This window comes from Oryctolagus cuniculus, chromosome 6, assembly GCF_051225735.1.
Source record: "Oryctolagus cuniculus isolate XC-2025 breed Fujian yellow rabbit chromosome 6, ASM5122573v1, whole genome shotgun sequence".
Taxonomy (NCBI): Eukaryota; Metazoa; Chordata; class Mammalia; order Lagomorpha; family Leporidae; genus Oryctolagus; species Oryctolagus cuniculus.
In genome coordinates, this window is record NC_142872.1 from 46,484,509 (window position 1) to 46,503,720 (window position 19,212).

The 19,212-nt window shown below is 40.4% G+C and overlaps 1 long non-coding RNA gene across 3 annotated transcripts in view; it reads left to right on the plus strand.

The window, feature by feature from the left end:
* The window catches only part of LOC149126131 (uncharacterized), a 340,361-nt gene extending 321,378 nt beyond the window's left edge, over positions 1 to 18,983 (plus strand). For all 3 annotated transcript variants that reach the window (XR_016235422.1, XR_016235424.1, XR_016235421.1), the window contains 3 exons: positions 7,253 to 7,532; positions 17,354 to 17,475; positions 18,311 to 18,983. This is a non-coding gene — a long non-coding RNA (uncharacterized LOC149126131). The remainder of the gene's footprint in view (positions 1 to 7,252; positions 7,533 to 17,353; positions 17,476 to 18,310) is intronic.
* Positions 18,984 to 19,212: the final 229 nt, after the last annotated feature.

Genomic DNA, 19,212 nt, shown 5'->3' on the forward strand with positions numbered 1-19,212 from the left:
AGTCTATAATGGAGGTGATTCACTTGCTGTATCAGCTAAGGAGTATCTTGTATTTACAGTTTATTTAATTTACATTTGATTAATTTACACTGAGTACAAGTGGTTATTCTATAATTATCCCTTTGCCTGCATAAGGATATATATAGCATTATGTTTGGAGAATTGCAAAGTCAGAAGATGTTAACATAGAAAGTACCCATTAAGTAATCTACCTTACCTTTTTACTATCAAAGCAAAGCCTTTATGACTTTAATTTCATGAGGAGTTTTTCAAATCTGTATATTCTACACATCTGAACACAGATATTATTTTATCTTCTGTTTTCACTATTTAATATCTGAACTGTCACAAACAACAATTTTTGGTTGTTTAATTCTGCTAGATCCACCATTTTAGGCAAAGCAGTTATTTAAAAAATAACTTGCAAGAAATCATATGCATGGATATCCTATGAACTTCTAATGGACAAGAACTATGTTTTCTTTAGCCATTTATTTATTTAAGTTTTCAAATATTTATTGCACACATTGGAATTTATAGTAGATGGTACTTCAACATATTTGTGACCCCCCCCTCCAAATAATGTAATCTAAGATTCAGTGATTAGGGCAAACCTCCTGCATATTTTTATGTATGCTTCCACCTACAAATGGTTCTTATACTTTTTAAATGGTTGAAAAATATCCAAAAAATATTTGATAACATGTGGGTATTCAGTTCCCATAAATAGTTTTATTAAAACATATCCACACTCATTCATTTAACTATTGTCTATGGGTGCTTTTGTGTTATAAGGCCACATTGATTAGTTGCAATGGAGATTGTCTTGTCCACCAGGCCTCAAATATTTACTGTCTGGCTCTTTAAAAAACATGTTCACTGATCCCTAGCCTCAGGTAATTGTGGTAATCTCATTTCCCTTGTGAATGATTGGTTTGGGAATGAACATAAAAACCTAATCCTAGGAAATGGAATAAAAGATGTCAGATAGGGGCTTCTAGGAAAAGTTTCTGGCTGCTTTAAAGTTGACACAGGAAATGATAGTCCCTTTCTTCCTTTGCTGTGGTTGCACCTGGTTGAGGGGCCTGATGATGTGGCAGCCGTCTTGTGGCTATGAAGCTCCAGCCTAAAGGAAAGGCTGAGAAAGACAGCAGGGATACAGGAAAAGTCAGATTCTTCATGTGGAAACTGAACCACTGAATGATCTCTGAGTCTGCCTCTGTACTTCACGTTGTGTGAGATAACACACTAGGTAATGTTGAACGTATGTTCTGTTCCTTGGTTCCAAAGCTTCCTACATAGCCCTCCACAGTACACTAGCCACTATGCCAGGTACTGGGAATACAATAACACCAAAATAATAACAAAACATAGTCCCCGTTTTCCACCAGCCTTTTCCACTTAGTCCATTAAGGAGATATTCTATAAAAATGGGACAAGGAACATTGAAACTTGCATTGGGCAGTCAGGGTGAACTTCAGTGCAGTGCTGTGTTTCATCTGAGATACAGATGGTGACTTGGATCTCACTGGACCAACTTACAGGAGGCCCAATTTTTTTCCAGGAAGGGAAAGAGAAGAAAATTTAAAGAGGTGCAGGACAGGTGAGATGGTCTTGTTTGGGTAACTACAAGCAATTTCGTATGCTGCAGAGGTAAGGAATATTCAGAATTTTCTTAGCAGAGGCCTTGGCTGCACTGTGGTAACAACCCTACCACCATTACTACCAGTATAAGAATAACTCTCATAATTATTTTAAAATTACTACTACTATAAATGGATATTAGTAACAGGTATCATTTCTTGAGTGCCTGTATAGGCACTTTAAATGTGTTAGCTCATGTGAGTCTCATAGTAAGTTCTATGGAAGTGGGGTCCCATAGCCATTCCCATTTTAAAGATAATTAACCAAGGCAAATGAAGTTAAAGGACATGTCCAAAGTTACATAGGGATTAAATGTAGAAGTGAGGGCCAATCCTTGATTTTTGTGATTCAAAGCCAGTGTCATGATCACTATGCAGAAAACCTTTGAGATCCTAGAGCACGGAGTGTGGCTAAATCTTTGCATATTGCATAGCCAATAGGTTATGTGACTCTTGCCCATCATGCATAATCATTGTCATGGCTTTAGGAGCTGCCATACAGTTGCATTTTAGAGGTTTTAGAAACATATACATTTGGAAGTGAATATGAACATTTTAAGACATGAACTTTAAATTTCAAGTGATGTTCACAGCTGTACCAAACAAGCACCCTTGGTAGTGCAGTTTATACAATACATAACTTGAAGATTAAAAAATATGCCAGTGTATATATATTCTAATACCTAGTTACAGGATAAATGCAGATTATTTATGTTAATTGCATTCTGCAAATACATATCCTAAGAGGAAGATGTCCAGTATCTTTATGAAACACAAATTTGAGGTGCAAGGAAAAAGAGAACAATTTCAGAATTCAGAGGTAGTGACAAATAGCTGCATCAAATGAAAAGCAGAGCAAAACCTGAGTTGTCAAATGTCAAGGTGTCAAAGGCAATTAAGAGAAGTGGTTTCAAATGAGTGAGGCTGTTGGAAAAGTGAAAAGGAAGGAGGAGCGTTTCTGGGGTCAAATGGAGGAAAGTGACTAAGAAAGGAGCTGGAGGGTAGGTTGTGGGGAGTACAGAAGGTCAGTCGTGGTTGGATCTGGGTGAGTTTGCAGAGTCCAAGTCGGAGGGTAGTGCTCTGTAGTTGCGTAGGCCATAAACACACACCTGGGCTGTGGGGTCAGCTGATCTGCATTCAGATCCCAGCTCTACTGGCCACTGTGCCACCCCAGAAGTGTAACGAGACTTTTTAGCTTTCATTTACCCATCTGTAAACTGAGCATAATAATAGCACCTAATTTGTAGAGTTGTTCAGGGGATTAAATGAAATCATGTATGTTAAATGCTTAGCATGGTGCCAAGTACATAGTAAAGTGTTCAATAAATATCAGCCACACCAATATTATTATCCTATCTGTCAGGCTGGAGCTAAATCTTTCTTAAAAGGCAGAGCACTGATGCCTGTCCACAATAGGCATTTAATGGCATCTGTTGAATCAGTGAATGGCTTTTACCCCTTGATTTGTCAACATTATTATTTTTTGGTTGGACCACTTCTGCAGTTGATTTACCCGTTCTTGTGCAAGGGTACACAGTGGTGAGAATTTTAATGCATGAATGGTTTGGGCAACAGCCCCGAAATGTCTTATTTTTACTACATATTATTATAGCATTACATTCATAGTTAGGGGTCAGCTGCCATTTCCTGAGGTTTATAACATGCCTGTTTTAATTAACATCAAGCTAAATTTTGGCATACAGGTGGTCAGCCCAGATGTGAATGTTATTTTTAAAAGTGCCTTATGGCTGTTAAATCTCTTTCTTTAAAATAGCAAAACATATATGAGTGTGTGTGTGTGTGATGGGGGAGGTGGGAGGGGAGCAGTAAAAATCTGAAATGCTGATTATTTCAGGCCTTCTTTAGACAAGCTTCAATGATGGAAAGACTCCTTCAAAATTATTGAAATATGCTTACATGGGCAACAAAGTCATAAATTGAATACAAGCCAGAATAACAATACAAATGAGGTGACCACACACTAGACAGATAAAACAAAGTATGTAGTGGGTTGCATGTGTAGTCTGCTTTAGCAGAGCAAGCACTGAGCATGAGTGATGTGTCACAGGGATGATTCATAGAGGAGGGAGAAAGGTACAAACCTTCTAGTTTCAAGAGATAAAACAGTACTGAAATTTTTACTGTATCTAAATGATATGCATCTGACCACACAATATAGCATAAATACCTTTCCTCACTATCTTGCAGGTACATATTACACACAGACAAGCCACTTACATTAACCTCAGTCATTAGACGTGTGTTAATTTATTCTCTCAGCCTTATTCTTTGATTTCTTTTGAAGAAGATTTATTTCTTTATTTGAAAGGCAGAGTTACAGAGAGAGAAAGAGAGACTCTTCCATCCTCTGGTTCACTCTCTAAATGGCCGTGACTGTGCCTGGCTGAAACCAGAAGCCAGGAGTTTCTTCTGGATCTCTCACATGGGTGCCAGTTTGGGCCTTTCTCCCTTGCTATCCTGGGCATATTGGCAAGGAGCTGGATTGGAAACAAAGCAGCTGGGACTTGAACTGGTGCCCATAATGGGTGCCGGCATTGCAGGTGGAAGCCTTATCTACTATGCCACAATGCCAGCCTCAATTCTTTCATTTCTAATCTAGGGTGCTGAGGACCCCTGCAAGTCATCATTGATATTCCCTCCTTCTTCATCACCTATCCAATCTATTGCCAAGTCCTGTTAATTTTATCTCCTATGTAGTTAGCCAACATTTCTACTTTTATCTATCTACTACCAATTCCACTAAGCTGCTGCCATCTTGTTCTGACCACTGTCTTAGCCTCCAGCCTGGTGACACTCTTGTCCTCCTCCAGATCTATGCACACTACTTCCAGGGTTCTCTACTTCAATAAAATTTAGACCAATCTGAACACATACCTGGTTAGGACACTTCAGTGGCCTTCCCCGCATTGCTCTTTGAATGAAGACAAAACTCCTCATCAAGGCCTTCAATGGTCTGCAAAATGTTGCCTATTTCTCCTACCATGACCTCTGGAAGTCTACACTCTCAATGTTCTGACTTTCTTTTAGTCTTTTGTATTTCCCAAATTCCCTACTCACACAGAGCCTTTTTGCCTACATCCTCTCTTCCCTTATTATACAAATAGTTGGACTCCTCTGCAGTGAAAAGGTGTGTGCAGATGCAAATATCCTTCTGAGGAGAGTGAAGCTGATTACATGAATGTGTAAACAACATATCCTGCTTTCCTTACTGAGAGTATATTTTGATAGAGGAGAAAAAAAATGAGATTCAGTGACTGAATTTCCAATCATTATTCAAAGACACAGATTCTAGAGAACATCCAAAATTGATGTATCTCTCCCTTTGCAGAATCCCATCTGACATATAGTATGAAGTAAATGCTATCATTGATCCCATTCTGTAGGTAAGAAAACTGAGGCTAGGAGAAATGTAATAATTGAGGCATACCCAGTTAGTTACTAGTTGACTTTGATTCAAAAAGAAGCTCCGTTTGATTCTGAATTATAGCCGACTTCTGTTACTGCTCAGCTACCTGTATGTGGAGGACAAAAACCATATATGTAAGGTTGTAGACACCAGTGCTAATAACTATCAGAATTCAATACAACTTCCAGTATCAAGCCTTGTAAGTCAATTGTTTATCCAGTGTTAAAAGAAGGTAATGCAATAAAATTTGACCCAACAGCAGTGTATTGCCAGCATTGCGTAGCTGGGAATTGCACGTGTCCTGAAGATATTCCCAATGGCTATGTCCTGTTCCCTAGATAATACCCTGGAAATGGCAAAGTGATTAGATGCCACCCACAGAGAAGGTATCCCTGTGTCTCTTGCCATGTTTATGGCAAGCATTCAGTGAGCCTGCTAGAATTAAATGGCAAAATTCATCACAACTAATTTCTATTTGTCATCTATTAAGCTACATTGTTTTGTCCTCAACGTCAGGTTAAATAATGAACCTCTTGCAATGGAGTAAATTAACCTCCACTTTATGTTCATGTCATTGTCAAATGGAAACATCACTTTCACAAATGAAAAAGATTCATTAGTAACACAAATGCACACGCTCCACTCTAGGAAAAGATAAGAGCGACTGAGACTCTGTCATAATGCGCCATCACAGAGCCCCTTGTTATTTATGACACCTGCTGTAATCTTTGGGATTATTTTCAGCAATGACAATTAGCTCACAGTGCACCCAGGGCAATTAGGGGACAGAGTCTGCTTCTGATAGGTATACTGCCCTAGTTTCAAATGACCATGAACCTTCAGACATGTAATACCATCTGCATGCTGTCCAGTGGAGGATGGGGAAGGAAGCTACACATGGCCAACCACTTCTAAGTGCTTAGCTGCATGACATGAGGGGTGCTTTGCATTCACATTGCTGCCTGCTTCCTGAAGGAAGCTCATAGATAGGACAGGCATAATACATTATCTCACATGGACTCATTCATACCTCTAAGCAGTTCTAAGCTGTTCAGTTCCTGATGGTCTAAGTGGTGATTTGTTTGGGCCTTTTACTTTTCTCTTTACTGTTTCGCTTGCCCCTATAGGCCATTTTATTGTATGCTGGCCCTTGTATTAGTGAGCAAATAAAAATAATAGTGATAATACTTCTAAATACAGATGTAAATGCAAATTTGTACTCCCTTCTGAAAAGCAGATTAGTGAAGAGAATGAAAAACTTCCAAAAAAAAAAAAAAAACTGAAATAACATTTGACTCAGGTATTCCACTTCTAAGAATTTATCCTTTGGAGTCAAGTATGGTTATGCATAAATATTTAGCTTTAAATCATGTTTACATTAGAATGCTGAAGACAAGGAGTGAATAATGTAGATGTATTTGGCTGCCTCTTTGGTGCAGAGGAAGATTTCTTGATACAGCGTGGGGTGGGTGCTTAGCCCGAAGCAAATTTTCCTGTGGGTTAGGCCTCTGTGAATCCTCTCCTTCTTGGCAATATTCATCGCTTTTATGGACCATGAGAGTGACCCCTGTGATCCAGGCTTGGCCAGTCAGTCTCCATCTCTTTTGCCAAAGCAAGTCATTTAGGTGTAGAAAGAAAGCAACTCAAAAAACTCATTTAAATTATTTTCCTGAGATTTTTAGGAAATGAAGCTTGGACAGATACCTTCTCTATTTCTGCTTGTAGAATTATAATGATGTGAGCTACTAGCTGTTTTTAACCTTATGGAGCACTCATATATGGGCCAGTGCAACCGACATCCTAAGTAGAGTATTTGTGGGGTGATAGACGCCTGATAAGGAATCTCAATCAGCGGCACTTAAAAAATCTAAAGTTTAAATGAGTCACATTGTTCTTTATTTCCTCTTGAAGTGAAAAATTGTAAGTGAAGACATTCTCATCTTTCTTGAGAAGGGCCTCAGTTTCTCCACATGGTAAAATGAACTCAACAATACCCATCTATTTGACTAAGAGGTGAAGCAAGGTTGTATGAGATGAGAGTTCATCAAGTACTTTGAGATCCTGGACTGAAATGCATCAAAAGCTCTAAAGTGCAATTAACACTTTGCTTCTCCTTTCCCTTTTTTTGGCATAAAGTTTTTGAAAAATTTACCTTAAAATGTTCTATTAAATTGATTTTCAGGATCATGAATGCCGGGAGATTGACAGCCCTGGGAAGAGAAGCATCTTTCAAGCACACATTTTGCCAGGAGAGACAATGAGTTGAGATGGCACTGCCACCTTAGGAGGCTTCTCCTGACGTGATGAGCCCAGCACTCAGCATGGGAGGAAGACAATCCTGTGTCTGGTGCAGCTCTTGCGCTTATTCACCATTTACTCCAAGTTCCTGTGACTCCAGAGCATGTCTTTGAGAATGTGAATTGAAGTACCACTAACTTGTGCCGCCTGGCTCACTGAATGTGGTAAGGGGGAGTTGGGAAGCAGAAACAGGTTTCCTTTGACCTTGGCTGTCTGACTTGAGCAGAGATTGACAGCAAAACTTAGAAACACATCCTGGCTGGTAAAAGTAAGGATGAAAATGGAGTATTTATTGTAGTCAACTAGCTCATGTTTACAAAGAATAAAAAGTAAAACTGGACTCTTTATAGAAATCCAGAAAACTGAGGGGTCTCCCTTTGTGTATTAAAGGTCAACAGAATTTCTCATTGTTTTTCTTTGTGCTTCAGCTTCTCCTTGCTTATGCACAGTCTGAATGGGCAGCTCAGCCTCTGCATATCCCCTTAGACATCTAAGTTAGGATTTGCTGTGTTTTTTTTTTGTTGTTGATACAAGAGATTGCAAGAGAGAGAGAGAGATGATGAGAAGAGGAGGTAGACGGTTTGTAAGTGATGACTCAGTGTACCTATTACTTGGTTTTCATTGGGTCAGGCGTCATTCCCAATCTACTCATCTTTATCTAGAGATGCTCACAGCCGTGTGCTGCTATGAGGCAGCAGACTGGAAGGTAGTGTTGGTGGGTAGTTGGGAACTGACATTCCTAGTGCATTCTTCAGTTGATGATGGCATTGCACACTGGCTAGGCTGAACTAAATGTTCTGTCCTGGGATCCCTTTCTTGATATGGTCAAGTTAGGACAAGTGGCTGGCAGATTGTGTGAGATTCAGAGATTGGAGGGGAGGCAGTAGCCATTTTGTACCTCAAAAACATTGACACTTGTCTGTAGGTTTACCTACTTGACTTTGGGAAGCAAAGAAGCAAGTCTGTGAGGCTTCTCAGACATGTGGGCCATGTGTGTGCTTAGCTCCATGTTGATAGTCCTGACTTATGCAAGAAATGCACACCCTCCAGATCAGAGACACTGAGAACTTAGGTAGGCTCCAGGATGTAACCCTGGGCTGCAGTTCATGCAGTGGCTTTCAGTTTGCTCTGTTCTTCCTCTTTTTATACTTATCTTTCCTTTCCCATTGCCTGCCCTGCTGGCTCCAAGCTCCAGCATCAGATGGGAAGACAGCAGCCTTAGAGAGAATGCTTAAGCAGCTCCACAATTGTGTCAGGTCATATCCTGGTAAGAAACACTTTCCTATGCAATATACATTTCCCTCCTGGCAGTTCTGCCTGCCTGATGGAACCCTTGCTGAACTAGGTGATCCTCGCAATGCACATCTAGCTGACAGCAATTTCTTTCTTTCTAGCTGTATATTCAATGGTTCTGTCTTTCTCATTTCTATATCCCCTACTAAAGACTGTTTTCATTGGGGGGGATTTATTTTTTTTCTGCTTTGTATTCTGCACTTATCAAAGTATTAAGTTAGTGTACACTAAGGTGTTACCAGGTAGTAGCCATTGAGCAATTAGGGACAATCTCCCACTTTCCCCTTCTCTGCCTTTATATCCTGATACTCCTCAATGCAATTTGCTCATTGCGTTGCAACAATTATCTTCTTCCAGGTCATAGAGTATAATTTTATGTTCACCACTTTTACTTCTACTTTTTCCTCTACCTAAACTGCTCCCTTATTGACTCTTCATGTCTCTATTTTATCTCTTTTTAAATGCATCTTTTAAAAATATTTGAGAAGCAGAAAGAGAGCGAGAAAGAGAGCTTCTTCCTCTTTGGTTCCTTCCCCAAGTGCTTGCAACAGCCTGACCTGTGCTGGGTCAAAGCTAGGAAGTGGGAATTCAGTTCAGGTGTCGCATGTGGCTGGCAGTAACCCAACTACTTGGGTCATTGCTGATTCCTTCTAGATTATGCATCAACAGGAAGCTGGAGTCAGGAGCCAGAACTGGTAATTGAACCCAGGTATTCTGATGTGGGATATGAACATTTTAACTGAGGTTGTAACTATTAGGTCAAATGCCCATCCCTCATTTAACTCTGATCTGAAGAGGCCTTTCCACATCATCACGTATTATGTTGAACCTGTGAGTAGATCATGGCTATTTGGAGCATTGTCTTAAGAAGGAGACTGCTTCTGAATCTGGACTTGAAAAACAAGTGTTCATTGAGTGATTAGTGTTGTCTGCCCCGGCATGGCATAGAGAGCTGTAGGATCCTTTCTGTGTATTCTCCGTCTTTGGCTCAAAGTATCTTACATGAACTAAAATCTCAAATTTTGGTCTTGCTGATGACTTGATATATGATTGTTAGTTAGTCATGTGGCCATTCTGCCTAACTTCCCTCACCAACAAATATCTGCAGTTTGCCCTTAAATAATCGATAGTGGGACATTTTCCAAGAGCTATCTAGTCCTGCTGCTAGTAGGTTTGGGAACTTATCCCAGATTCTGGTACTTTATTTTTCTAGCTAACATCTGTAATGGTGTAATAAACTGCTTTGATTCAGGAAATGAAGCATAATGCACTTGAGCAGTGGTGGGGTAGGAGTAGAAGAGGGTGTATAATAGATAAATGGGATTATTCAATGGTATTTAGAAACATTTAATGCCCTGTTTCTAAAAGTTTAGACCAAAGGGAGTCCATGTACAAACACCTTTTGACTATCCATTCTCTGATGGAATTATAAAAGAGACTGGATATTTCTCTGGCCTGTGCAGTTACTAACTAACATTATGAACTATGACTAAGTTTATTAACTTCTCAGGACATGGATTTTCTAATGGGTAAAAGACATATTACACTTCCTCTACGATTGAGTGTCCAACTTCCTATAATAAAAATGTTGACAAGATGAAGAGACTTGAGACAGTGGTGAAATTAAAGGGTTGGAAAGAGATTCTCTGGGGAAAGCGAAGGGTTTGCTGGCTGCTGATTCAGAATAGCAGTGCTGCATTAGAGAAAGGGGAGTCTTCAAACCTCCCTTGGTGTCTCTCCAGTTTTGATCTGGGACTTCAAATTAGTGTGTGAATGACAAGACGTTACAAAACAGTATTAGGGGTTTTTGCAGGCAGACTTCATGTGTCCCAGGTGGGAGTAGGTACAGAGCAGGGGATCAGTATTGGTCCAGAGACAGTCTGCTGCCTGCCAACTGCCCCTTGGGGAGCCCAGCGGCAGGCTGGGGAGTTACATGACTCGGGGCGAGTCTGATCAATAAAGGGTATCCTTACTATAGCAACAGCAGCACAGTGGCAGAGCTGTCTGAGGATCACGTGTCCCCTTCCCTGCACTCTGTAGAGTTTGGATCAGGCAATTAGAACTTGGGGGCACCTCTCTAAGAGGTTGAAGAGCTGACAGAGGAGCAAAGAGCTTTCTTGCTCTTCCACTGTGGGCATGGAAGACTTTTAGACACTTAGCTTTTAAATCTGCCTTTATTGGACTGTACCAGGAATATTTAAAAAAGGACTTAGTAATAAAATAATGAGGAAGTCACCAAAAGGAGGAAATTCTCTTAATAATATCAGTAACAGGGTTCATATTTGACATAGCAATTAAAACACTGCTTGGGATGCCTGTATCGAATATCAGAGGATATGAGTTTGAGTTACATCTCTTTGACCATTTCTAGCTTCCTGCTAGTATGCATCCTGTGAGGCAGCAGGTGAAGACCCAGGTCGTTCGGTCCCTGCCACCTATGTAAGAGATCTGATTTGGGTTCCTGGCTCCAGGTTTCAGCTTGGTCCAGCCCTGGCTATTATAGATATTTGGGAAATGTACCAGTGGATGAGAAATCTCTTTCATTCTGTCTGTCTTTCTGTTTGTTTCTCTCTCTCTCTCTCTGACTTTCAAGTAAATACAATAAATAAAGAATGAAACAATGACTACTGACTTTTATTATTATATGACTAAAAATTGATACTGAATGCATAGAGGGTGTTTTCATGTGCCTGTATATCCAATGTTTTGATCTTAATATATATGAAGGCACTTCAAAAAGTTCATGAAAAAATGGAATTAAATGTGAGTTTATTTTGGTGCAAGAATTTTTTTTTAATCCATGTATGGTAGGTACCCTCATCCTGATATTTCCTGAATAAATGAAGCATTTGTTTATTGTGTTGTAGACACATACTATGAAATTAAAATAGATCCTTTTGTTCAGTCCTGAATGATTCTGTAGGTCAACTATTATTATTACTCCCATTCTATTGACAAGGAAAAAGGAGGCTGTGAGTGTTTTACAGTTACTAAAGCAAGGTTTCTTCCCCGTGACAATATTGATATTTTGGGACAGAAAAATCTATGTTGAAAGGGATGTCCTGTGCATTATAAGATGTTTATTAGCAACATTGACTCTACGCCCACCTTCCCCCTGCTATTTGTGACCATCAAAGCTGTCTCTAGAAGTTACCAGATGTCCTCTTTTACTGCCAGTGGAGAGCTACAGTACTGAAGGAAGCTCAAGCTAGAGTGGGCTCTGCAGGATGGTGCATTTTGTCTGCCCTTCACAGTGTGCCTCAACTGACAGTATGTGCTACACTTTACTGTAGTGAAGTGTGGCTCTGGTCCAGCTTTAGTAGGGGTCTTTTCAAGACCACCCAGGTGTGTGATCATGGAGTGCTCAGCCAGAAGGTACATCTTACTTAGGCTCTGGGCTCATAGCACAATTATAAAGTGGGCAAGTTCATCAGTCTGGAACTTGGAAGAAGGGAGAAGACTGAGAAGTCTGTGAAGTTGTTCTTGAGAATTCTTCAGCTCTGAATGGCTATTGAAGGTGCCCTACTAAATGTAAGGGACAAAGGCTTAGGAGACTTGTAGATTTGATGTAGATGCTCTTTACAGCAGTAAAATCAAGGATTCTGAGAGGAAGGGCTTAGATGGTGGTCAGTGCTTTGGTAGCCAGGCAGACATTGCCTCCTTCCTGGAGCTACTGGCATGTGTGTGATAGCAAAAAGGTCAGGTCAAGTCAGATGTTCCTCAGGGATGACATTGTCCAGTCCTGTCTCCCTCTAAGCACTTTGTATGAACCAGGCCCTATTATAAGAGTTTCATATATCTTGATTTGTTTAATTCTCTAATCCCCAATAAACACAGCTGTGTAAAAATATCCAGCTAGCTGATCATGGAACTGGATGTCAGTGCCTTGTTCTCATTGGCATTGTTAGAGTGCCCAGTGAAAGTTTTAACTATCAGTGAATTCTAAAAATAACACCCAATTTTTACTGCTATTTGCTATCTTTGGATTTTTAAGACATGATATTTTTAAGAAAAATGCTATATTAAGGTAGGAGAATTTCATAATCATTCTCACAGCAAGTTGAAACCTCCATGATGATGGGAGAGGTAAAATAATTTCATATGATTCTTATACAATACAACACATACAATTTTCCTATTTAGAAGAATGATGTTTTCCAGATGCAATCATATATAAAGCAGGGTATAATTTAAATTAACTTTCTCTACTTTTTAGAAAATGCATTCCTTCCCTACTGAGATATTTTATTTGTACTTAAGAAAACTATATAACTTGAATTTTTAACTATTATGCCTAATTCCTCAAAGGGAGACAGTGACTTTTTGGAATTTCTTTCATTTTCTGTAGCAAATCTCCTGTTGTCATTCTGTTTAGTTCTTACTATTTTCTGAGTTATGAGTTTCTATGTAGTCCAGTTAGACAATTGGGTTGGCTCTCTCATTTGTCAGCTCAAGAATTGTTCATAGACCCATATTCTAATATGTTCCCTTTTTTCAGCTTGCTGAAAGTTATTTACAAACTTTTGATGTCATATTGCAATCTATAAACCATTTTTCAGCATGCACCAGCATGTGTATACAATTATTTAAAAATTATATATATTATTATTTTGTATTCATCTTAGTAAAATTGAGTTTTTCCTTCTTTTGAAAACAAAAACAACTACCATGTGTCATGTTTTCACACCCGTATGAGTCATTTGGAAGTCCACTGTGACAGCACTACAGTCTATTATTATAAATGGGAGATCTTATCCATTATGTTTATCTCACAGAATTGAGAAGAGCACCTGTGTTAGCCAGCTTTTCGTTACTTTAGTGAATATGCATAAGAGGGAGGAGCTGCTTACCAGGGAGAAAGTTTATTTTGCTCATGGTTTAGGAGGTTCACAGTCCACATTCTGGCAGCCCATTACATCTGGCATCTGATGAGGATGGTGGATGGCAGAACATGTGCAAAGGGAGGATCACATGAACATTGATAGCTCATTTATTTGGTACCTTCTGATTTTTTCATGTAGGCACCAATTGTTATAAACTTCCTTCTTAACAGTGCTTTTGCTGTATCCCATAAATTCTGATATGATGTATTGCTGTCTTCATTCAGTCCAGAAATTTTTTGATTTCTTATTTGATTTCTTTTGTGACCCACTGTTCATTCAGGAGCATGTTGTTCTGTCTCCATATGTTTGCGTACGCTCTAGAGATTCTTGACCTGTTCATTTCCAGCTTTATTCTATTATGGTCAGAGAAGATGCATCGTATTACTTGAGTTTTTTTTGAATTTGGTGAGACTTACTTTATGGCCTAGTTTATGGTTGGTTTTACAGAAATTTCCATACACTGAAAAAAAAATAATGTGAATTCTGCAACTGTGGGATTAAAAGTTCCGTAGATATCAGTTAGGTTCATTTGGTCCATAGTGTCAATTAGCTCTGTTGTTTGTTGATATTTTTGTCTAGTTGATTTGTCTATCAATGAAAGTGAAGTTCTGGAGCTGGCACTGTGGCATAGTGGGTAAAACTGCCACCTACAGTGCCAGCATCCTATATGGGCGCCGGTTCAAGTACCAGCTGCTACACCTCTGATCCAGCTCCCTGCTACAGCCTGGAAAAGTAGTAGAAGATGGCCCAAGTCCTTGGGCACCTGCAGCTGCACCTGCATGAGAGACCTGGGAGAATCTCCTGGCTTAAGATTGGCCCATGTTTGGCTGTTGTGGCCATTTGGGATGTGAGCCAGCAGATGAAAGACTTCTATCTCTTTCTATAACTCTGCCTTTCAAATAAATAAATAAAATCTTTAAAAAACAAAGTGGAGTGTTGAAGTCCCCCACTGCTACTGTATTGTAGTGTATGTTTCCCTTTAGGTCCATTAACATTTATTTTAAATAGCCAGGCACCCTGGCATTTGGTGCATATACATTTACTATAGTCAAGTCTTTCTGTTGAATTGACTTTTTAATCATAGTGCCCTGCTTTGTCTCTCTTAACAGTTTTTGTGTTAAAATCTCTTTTGTCTGATATTAAGATAACTTCACCTGCTCATTTTTGCTTTTCAGTGGCATGGAGTGTCTTTTTCCAACCTTTGACTTTCAGTGTGTGCCTTTGTTGGTGAGGTGTGTTCCTTGTGTGCAGCAAATAGATGATCTTATTTTTTAATCCATTCAACCAGGTTGTATCTTTTAATTAGAGAGGTTAGACCATTTACATTTATGGTTACTATTGATAAGTAACAACTTGGCCCTGCTGTTTTTCTGTAAATGTTCATACTGTTGCTTTGGATTTCCGTTGTACTTTCACTGGGAGATTTTCTGCCTTCACGTTGTTTCATGACTATCTTTCTGTGTTTCTCTGTGTAGCACAGCCTGCAACATCTTTTGTAAGGCTGGATGAGAGGTGATAAATTCTGTGAATTTCTTTTTGTTGGGGAAGGTCTTCATTTCACCTTTATTCAGAACTGAGAGCTTTACAGGGCACAGTGTTTTGGGTTGACCACTTTTTCTCTTCAAACTTGCACTGTGTTTCTCCATTTTCTCCTAGCCTGAAATGTTTCTGATGAGAAGTCAGCTGTGAGTCTAATTGGAGATCCCCTGAAGGCAATTTGTCATTTTTCTTGGGCACATTTTAGAATCTTTATGTTTTACTGTTAAATGTTTGCCTACAATGTGTTACAGTGAAGATCTTTAATGGTCATGTCTATAAGGAGTTGTATGTGCCTTGTGTACTTGGATGTCCATTTCTCTCTCCAAATTAGTGAAGTTTTCCATAATTATTTTGCTGAAAAGTTCTTCTAATCCATTCTGTCTTTCCACACCTTCAAGAACTCTTAAGACCAGTATGTTTATAGTATCTATAAATCTCCAACTCTGTTAAATTTTCTTCTTCCTGTCCTCCTCCTCTTCTTCCTCCTCCTTCTCTTACTGAAAAATTTCCAGATATTTGTCTTCTAGCTCAAATATTTTTTATTCTGCCTCACCCACTCTGTTCTTAAGGCTTTCTACTGTATTTTTTATTTGACATATGGAATTCTTCAATTCTTGTATTTCATTTTGTTTCTTTCCAAAATCTGAATTTCATGGGAAAAATTTTCATTCATATCATGAATGGATTTCTATAATTTTGAATTTGTTTCTCAGTGCTTCTGAGTAATCCTATGATTAATCTTTTGAATCCCATTTTATTCATTTCATGAGTCACTTCACCTTCACACTGTAATATTGAAGTATTTTTGTGTTCCTTTGGAGGGGATCATGTTGTCATCCTTATTCTTGTGTCTTGAATTTATGCATTTATTTATTGGCATTTGTCAAAATACTTACTGTTTTTTTTCCTGTTAGGTCTTTTGTTTTTGAACTATGCCTCTGTAGATTAGTTAAATGTTTATTCTTTCAGTGAATACCCAGAGGTGTATATTGGGTGCAGCCAGGGATCTGTGGTCAGTTCTCCAGGGTGGCACAAGTGTCCAGGGTGACCCCCAAATTGGGTTTGGTAGATCTAATCTTTATAGCAGAAAAGAGGGTATGATCACTTTTGTTTGTATATAACTCCCTCATATCCTCTCTTCCAAGGTATTCAGTGCCCACACTGGGTGTAATACTCATCTGCATTGCTTGTATGAACCACACAAAGGATCTGTGAATTCCTCAGTATGAGCATCAATCCCATTGCAATGACCCACCCCCGGTACTTGGGGGGTCTCTGTGTTTCTGGGACTCCTTATATTATCCAGATACCTGGCTACAGCCTGTGCCCTCTCACGCAGCCACAGAGTTCCCACGGTCTCAGCACACAAGGCTCCCACAGTCACAGGATGCAGAGGATCTGCTCCACCCCAGTAGCTTGTCCTGTCCACATAGAGGCAGAGATTTTCCCAAGCCAGCTGCCCATGGGTGGTCTGCCTATATGGTTTGAGCCCAGAGCCTGTGATGTGTTAAGAGGCTGGGGGCACTCCAAAGTCCTATATGACTGGCCAGCCAGTCCTCTACTCCCAGTCAGACTCAAAGTCAGTGGGGAATGCAGATTGTTCCCCCGATAGATTCCCTTGGTCACACTCCTGCATAAGAGTAACCTGCCGCAGCTCCTACTCATTTCACAAGGCTACCTTCTCCCTGCTGGGTGCTGGGCGTGATCATAAGAGCTTCTGAAGCTGCTGCTCGTTCTCAAAAAGGCACTTGCCCTCTTCCAGCTGGTTGCCGGGTGCTGTTGTAGGGTAATGGGGAGAGAGAAACGTGCCCCCTTTTTATTCACTTGGATAGTGGGTACCCATTCCCCCTTAAGGTTCCAGTCTGGACTCATGCCAAGCATCCTCTCTGTCTATATCACGGCATGGGCTGCCGTCTGATCTCACTTCACTCTCCCAAGCTGGCACTTTCTCTGCTCTTGACTGCTGGGGTTGTGTGTTGTGCCCATGCTCATGCTGCATGTGTGTGCCTTCCACATGGAGCCACCATGCTCCTCTTCATTCTGTAGAATTTTCACTTTATTTTTTTTTTTTACACTATCTACCCACAGCCTAGAGCAATATGCCTTTCTCCATTCTGTCATCTTGGAATCTACTACAGAACTTAAAAAAAAAAAAAAAACTATTTTGTTTATTCATGTATTCAAAAGGCCAAGTTAGAGAGAGAAAGGGGTGGGGTAGGGAAAGAGAGATGGAAAGACAGAAACCTTTCATCTGTTGGTTCACTTTCCAGATGGCCACAACAGCTGGCTGGGGCTGGGCCAGGCTCAAACCAAGAGCGTGGAACTCCACATGGATCTCCCATGTGGATGGAAGAAGTGCAACCACTTAGGCCATCTTCTGCTGTTTTCTCAGGTACATGAGCAGGGAGCTGGATTAGAAGTAGAGCAGCTGGGACTGAAAACTGGTACTCAGATGGATGTTGACATCACAAGTGGCAGCTCAACCCACATCTGCCACAATGCTGACCCCATTAGAGAACTTTTATTCTCTTCCTCATTACACTGAAGGATGAGTTTGTTAGTTATCAGCTAATGTATCTTGGGTTTTTTTGGTTTGTTTTTTTTTTTAAACATTTATTTACTTATTTATTTATTTGAGAGGTACAACCACAGACAGAGAGAAGGAGAAATAGAGAGAAAAGTCCTCCATCTGCTGGTCCACTCCCTCAATGGCCACAACAGCAGAAACTGGCTGATCCAAAGCCAGGAGCCCGGAGCCCCCCTCAGAGTCTCCCATGTGGGTGCAGGGGCCCCCAGCACCTGGGCTATCCTTTACCACCTCCCCAGACCACAAGCAGAGAGTTGGATCGAAAGAGGAGCAGCTGGGACATTAACTGGCGGTGCCCACACAGGATACTGGTGCCACAGGCGGAGGATCAATGCACCATGCCACAGTGCCGGCCCTCCATCTAATATATTTTGAATTCTCTCTGTTTACTAAGCAATCATATAGGTATCTTTTATGAGATATATAATTTCACTCTTGAGAGCCTATCTTTCAGCAGATACTATTACTGTTTTTATTTAGTATGTGAGTCAGTGTGGGAGCGAACAGTTTAAGGAACTTGCTGCAAGTAGAACAACTGGCACTGCAGCATGTCACTCTGACTCCAAGGACTGTGTTTATAACTTCTATGCTGGATTCGTGTCCTATGTCTTAGATTGTAATGATCCCATCTTTCTTTCAGGGCATGGGTTGTGGTGAGAGAAGCAGACGAAGAAAAGATGCATCCTTGGAAGAACCTGCTGCTGCCTTTCACTCCTGCTTGTTCTGACTGGTCCTTGGGAACAGCAATTTGAGGCACTGGATCTCGGGATGTACCTTCCATCCTCAGCAGTCAACATGGAAAACTGACCTCATGTGGCTGCCGCACTTGTTTCTTTTATGCTGAATACAAAGCCTTTGCAAGAACCCCAAGGGACATCAGATAAAAAAGCAAGTATGTGGGGCTGATTTGGGAAATTGGTGCTGTGAGCTCCTCAGAATCACAAACCTAGGGTTTCCTTAATTAGAGAGGTAGCCCCCTAATCAATAGTCTTGCTGTTCCTTGCTATACCATTCCCCTCACTGTCCAGGCAGCCACTCTGGGGATTTTCAGCTTACGACAGTGCAATTCCCCTGGGGCTGTGCAAGCTACAGAGTGGGAGAGAGGGTATAATTTGTTGGCCTGTTATGTGGGGTTGCTAAAGCACAGGATTGCATTCATCAAAACCAGCCAAGTTCCCCCTCCCCCAACTTTATATTCAGAATACACGTTCCATGGTTCACTTAAGAGTGGTGGCAAGATGCTGCAGAAGCATCGTTTGGAAATGTTTCTGACTTTTAAATTTTTTCTCTTGCTACAAGAAGAGAATATCACCCGCCCCCCCCCCCCCAAAAAAAAAAGCTCTAGGAAACCACGCTGTCAAAGACCTGATCTCTGCCCAGTTGTCTGTTACCTCCTGCTTAGGAATATGCAAGGATCTGAGTAAGAAGGATGGAACTTTATGATTCTATGGCAATCAAAAGCTGATTTGAACTTTGTCTATTATTGGTACCAGTGAAGGAAACTGAATGTGACAACAAGATGTGATAACAACAGCATATCTC